This window comes from Tupaia chinensis, unplaced genomic scaffold (genome assembly GCF_000334495.1).
Source record: "Tupaia chinensis unplaced genomic scaffold, TupChi_1.0 Scaffold143728_1, whole genome shotgun sequence".
Lineage (NCBI taxonomy): Eukaryota > Metazoa > Chordata > Mammalia > Scandentia > Tupaiidae > Tupaia > Tupaia belangeri.
This window is the reverse complement of record NW_006203577.1, coordinates 492,897-498,324: the sequence shown is the minus strand read 5'-3', so window position 1 is coordinate 498,324 and position 5,428 is coordinate 492,897.

The window sequence follows — 5,428 nt, the reverse complement described above, 5'->3', positions numbered from 1 at the left end:
GGTGGGCCAGCAGGTGGTGTAGTGGTTGGGGCACTGGTCTCCCACATAGTTGACTGTGGTTTGAGTCCCGGACCCAGTGGCTCAAATCTCAAATCTCACTTTCTCTCTATCTCTGTCTCACTCTGGTGAGCGTACCCTGCACGTGTGCTCGCACGTGAGTTTAAGCCACCAGGTCCAGGACTTGAACTGCGGTCAACTCCATGGGAGTCCAGTCACATAGCCATTACACTAACTGCTTGTCCCAATAATTTCTTTTTAAAAGGTTCACTTGGAATCTTGGGCATTCTAGAGGGCTTTGCTATAGAAGTCCATGGTCCATCACCCCAGCACATAGTGACCCTGTAGGTCCCCACACTTCTTTCTACATCTGTCTGTTCTCTTCTCACTATGGTCCTCTGGTTCTTCTTTTTAAAATAATTATTCAGTTTTATTTATTATTATTGCACACCAGAGAGAGAGAGAGAGAGTAAGAAAGCAAGCCACCAGGTCCAGGACTTGAACCATGGTTGGCCATGTGGGAGTCCAGCACCTGTAACCACCACACCACCTGGCAGCCCATTACTCTACTTCTTAGTTCAAGTTCTCGAGTGAGAGCATAAAACTGGCTTAGCTGATCTTTTGGGCAGAACTGTCTATACAGCCCCCATCATAAACCACAGTTGTCAGGTGCCACAGCCTGGAGGTGGGGCACTAGCATCAGAATTGGCCTCACTGGCCAATTTTATGTGGTAAAAGACTATGGTTTTATTTCTGAGGTCAAGGTGAATTTGTCATAGAGGCAAACGTTGTTTCCTAGGAGGTCTTCTTGGGGGGCAGTCTTTTGAAAAGCTAGGTGTAATGAGAAGAATCATGTTTAGGTGATTACGTTGCCTTTGTACCTAGCTGTATATGACCATAGACAAGTCACCTTTTCTCTTTAATTCTACTTTTTTTCTTTTGAGAGTTTTACCAAGGGCATGTGCACCTGCTTGGACAGAGACAGAGAGAGATAGAGAAAGAGAGATGAGAAATTACCCCTTGGAGGAATGGCCAGACCACAATCTGTTCTCCTCCATTTTCCTCTTGGGATTTTGGGTACACACGCACGTGTGCCTGGCATGTTTTTCAAGCCACTGGGTAAGGGACTCAAGCCACAGAGTCAGTCACATGGGATCCAGCACCTTAAACATCGTGCCACCTACTGGCTCTAATTTTATTTCTTCACTGTTAAGGGTTATAATATCTACCTTGCCTGCACAATTGTTAAAACACTCTATCATAAATAAAATTTTTAAAAGTGTACTGCACAATGAAAAAGAACCCGCTCTATCATAATGGGCTGGCCTGATAGCCTAGAGGTTAAGGGAGTAGGATCCCACATGGCTGATCAGAGTTCCAACCCGGGCCCAAGCAACTGGGCATCTATGCATGTGTGCCCCAAATCCCAACGGAATGTAGAAACGGAGAAGGGATTGAAGCATGATCATCACCCTTTGAGGGGTTCTCTTTCTATCTAGGCAATCTTTCTCTGGTGAGCACATGTGCCCTCTGGCATTTAAAAAACAAACAGGGGGCCAGTCGGTGGCATGGTGATTAAGACACTGGACTCCCATGTGGTCAACTGGGGTTCAATACCCAGACCCTGCAGTTTGAAAATCACTCCAGGTGCACTTGCGTGCAAGCCCTGGAGCTCAAGAAGAGAATGGCTGAGACGTTGCAGTGTGGCCATGCCCCGAGGGGAGATTTCTCACTTTCCCTGTCTCGCTCCAGTGAGCGCATGCACCCTGTGGCAAAAACCTAAAAGCAAACAAACAAAGCCTCATTATATCATAAAATAAATATGAAATTCAGATTATTATTGGATCATATACGAAAACAATCCTAAAACATTACTTAATTGGTAAAATCTATGTAAATTCGGAGTTCAGTTAAATTTGGTAGGGATTAAAACTCTCATGTGTGCATTAGGAAAGTATATTATAAATATGGCTGAGGTTTGGAATATTTGAAGGATTAGGGCTGACAGTTCTGGCCTGGTGCTGCCCTCCTGTGCTATTTAAACAGGGCAGCAGGTCAATTCCATTACTGCTCGGTGAAAGTTTTCAGGGGGCAATTCTATCTTATTCCTAGCCCTCTCGTCCTCATGTGGCCACAGAAGCCCTAACTAGGAGGTTGTCTGGAAAGGCATGACGTATTTGTCTACATTTTTCTTTGCAAAAATGCCACATGGTTTTCGTGACAACCCAATAGTTTGGATGTTTTTGTTTTTTAATGAAAAAGATGGAAAACTACTCTGACACATTCTAGGTCAGAAAATACCATTGTGAGTTTAGGAAAAAGGCAACAGATTGCAAATGCATTCCTCACGGGACACAGAACTGACCCACTGCTATAGGACCATCCGAGGCAGATCGCTGAAGTTTGGAGACAGATACCACCATTACAGCATGGGGAAAGACTTGTTCTCTAGCATAAATAGAAACGTAACTTTTTCCTCTTTTACTATGCCAGGAATTTATAAGAAAGCCTTACGCTGTTTATTTGGTAAATAAGATACTCTGTTAGGGTGGGAACAGAAGATGCTGTTCTGCCCTGATATTCTAAGCAGGACATGAGTCAAATGAAATGTGAGACTCATAGGCAGAGCTAATTCTGTGATAATTCTCAGCACGTTCTCCTGAAGTGGTTACTTTTAGAAAAATTTAAGGTCATTTTTCAGCATAACTTTTTTTTCTTTTTTTTTTAGTTTTCAGAGGGCAAGTGTGCTGGCCAGAGAGAGAGAGGGAGAGAGAGGCAGAAAGAGAGAGGGAGAAAGTATCTTCCAGTAGGGTGTGGCCATGCTACAATCCCTTCTCCTCTATACCCTCATCCCATTGGGATTTGGGGCACTGCCCCCCCACAACAACATGCCTAGTTTTAAAGCTGTATTTGAATTATGTAGGCCACGTGGGATTTAGTTCCCTTAACCGCTAGACTATAGGGCTTGCCCTAGAATGACACTTTTGTAGTGAAAATTAAGAAAAAATCTTGAAGGAAGCAATGTAAAACCAGTCAATGAAATAGCAAAGACAGTCAATATAGCACCTTTTTTTTTTTTTCTATTGAGGTTTTTGTCATAAGAAATGTGTACTTTTTTTTTCTTTTCTTTTTGGAGAGGTTTTTGCTATAGGGTGTGTGTACTCGCCAGAAAGACAAAGAGAGACAGAGAGACAGAAAGTGAGAACTCATCCCCTAGAGGGGTTGGCCATGCCGCAATCCCTTCTCCTCCAGTCTGCTCTTGGGATCTTGGGTACGCACGCACATGCACCCAGCATGAGTTTAAGCCACTGGGTCCGGGACTCAAATCACAGTCAACTACATGGATATGTGCACTTTCTGGAAAGACGAAGAAAAGGAAAGTGAGAAATCACCCTCCCCCCCACCCCAGAGGGATGGTCATTACTCAATCCCCTCCCTTTTATTCTCTTCTTGGGATTTTGGACACACACGCCCTTGTATCCAGAGTGATTTTCAAGCTGCTGGGTCCAGGACTAGAACCATGGTTGGCCATGTGGGAGTCCAACACCTTAGTTACTGTGCCACCTGCTAGGCCCAATATAGCACCTTTGTAATGGACTTGCTCCGCTATCAGCTCCACCTGGCTCCTACCTGGCCTGTTTCCAGACTGGTTTCCTGTGATTAGCACCTAGCTACCCTCTGTGTAGACGAGCTTTATGTGTGCATAGTTTACTCATGTGGGAATACTCTGTGTGTGTGTGTGTGTGAGACTTCCTCTCCTTATAGCTCATTCTGTCAGGCTTTTCCACCTTCCGCTACCAAAATTTCTCTTATTCCATCCCTGATAGGAGCCAGCAGGTGGTGTAGTGGTTGAGGCATTGGATTCTCACATGGCCAACCACAGTTTGAGTCCCAGACCTGGTGGCTTACTTTCTCTCTCTCTCTGTCTCTCCCTGGTGAGCATGCATGTCCTGCAGCAAAATTTTTAAAATAACAATAACAAATAAAATTAAATAAATCATTCTTTTTAAAAATAAAAAACGATCACGGATGACTTTGATGGCCAAACGAAACGGCCAGGTTTTAGTCTTCATCTTAGCAGCAGCATTCGAACCACCGATCTCTCTTCCTTGCAACACTTTGGTTCCTTGGCCTCTGGGTTGCCCCTCTTAGCTCTCCTCCACTCCAGCAATGGCTCCTTCCCAAACTCCTGTTAGATTCTTTTCATCTTTACTTCTATAAATGATAGTACTCTAGGGCTTATTGCTTAGGCCTCTTCTCTGTCTAAGCCCACTCCCTTGGTGATTTTAAGAAAATCTAGTCCCATAGTTTTAATAGCATCTAAATACTGAAACATTTTCCAATTTGTATCTCCAGAACAGACTTCTCTCCGCCCCCCCCCCATCTCCAGAACAGACTTCTCCCCCCCCCCCCCCCCCGAATTCCACATATATTCATGTATCCAACTGCCTACTCAAGATGTTCTTGGACATCTCCACCTTGACATATTCAAAGCAAAATCTGTTCTTACCTCAATGAATGGTCATGCCTGCTTACACCAGAAAGTGTTGGAATCATTATGAAATGATTCCATTGTGGCTTGCTTTCTCACTTTTCCTCTCTTTCTGTCTCTTTCTAGTGAGCACACATACCTTACAACAAAATTTAAAAAATAATAAATGAAATAAAATAATTCATTGAAAAAAACGCGAACAAACAAGAAAACCTCAGTCGCATCCCTCTCTCTCACATACAGATCATTTCGAAACCTTCAGCAAATCCCATTAGATGTAGCTTCGAAAAGTGGCATGGTGGTTAAGGCACTGGACTGGACTTGTGGTTCGGGTCCCAGACCTGGTGGCTTGCTTTCTCACTTTTCCTCTCTTTCTGTCTCTTTCTAGTGAGCACACATGCCCTATAGTAAAATTTCAAAAATAATAAATAAAATAAAATAATTCATTTAAAAAAAAAAAAAACGAACAAACAAAAAAACACATCTCCACCCTTCTTTGACAACTACACTGCAGCCCCGGGCTGAGGCCCTCCGGCCTCTTATCTGGGTAACAGCAACGTCTGCTAACTGCTGTCTGTACTTCTGTCTTGCCTCTTTGAAGCACTTCCCACTTAGCTGTCAACATGATCAAAGTTAGCCAAAGAAAAGATCAAAACTCTCTGCTCGAAGATGACAGCCTCGTTTGAAAGAAAATCCAGCCTTTACCATGGCTTATACAGCTGCCATGTTCTGGGCCCCTGCTTCCCCTCCCTGTTCCTCTCCTCCCCAGCCCGTGCTTACATGTTTCTGGCTTAGTTCCCTGATTGTCCCTCAGCTAGCTGAGTCGCATTTCTACCTCAGAGCCTTGGGATCTGCTGTTTCCTCTGCCTGGAGCACAGAAAACTACATGATCTACGTCCTGATTTCTCTCAAGTCTCCCCTCAAACGTCGCTCTGTTGA